We start from the raw sequence: 305 nt of genomic DNA, 5'->3' as shown, positions 1-305 counted from the left end.
CCCACACTGTGGTGTGGGTAGGTGATTGTTGGTTGTCTGACCAAAGCACAGGGGTGGGAGGGTGGCTTTTCTTTAAGTCTGTGACAGTAGCAGAATTGGCTTGTTTACACAATTTCTGCAGGCACCTTTTGACAAATCCAGTTAGAAATTTATAGTTATCGGTGCGTTTCTCTCCAGAATGGCATTCTGTGAGCCAGGCTGAGTAAATCGAGTGTGATCAGCCGATTTTTGACAGAATTTTAGGCGTTTGGCCCTTGATATCTGAGCGAATTTGCTAAAAGGTAGCTACTGGAGTTTTCGCTTGA

Source organism: Montipora capricornis, chromosome 8, assembly GCF_036669925.1.
Source record: "Montipora capricornis isolate CH-2021 chromosome 8, ASM3666992v2, whole genome shotgun sequence".
NCBI lineage: Eukaryota > Metazoa > Cnidaria > Anthozoa > Scleractinia > Acroporidae > Montipora > Montipora capricornis.
The sequence above is the reverse complement of the archived record's forward strand: the minus strand, read 5'-3'. Positions refer to the sequence as shown.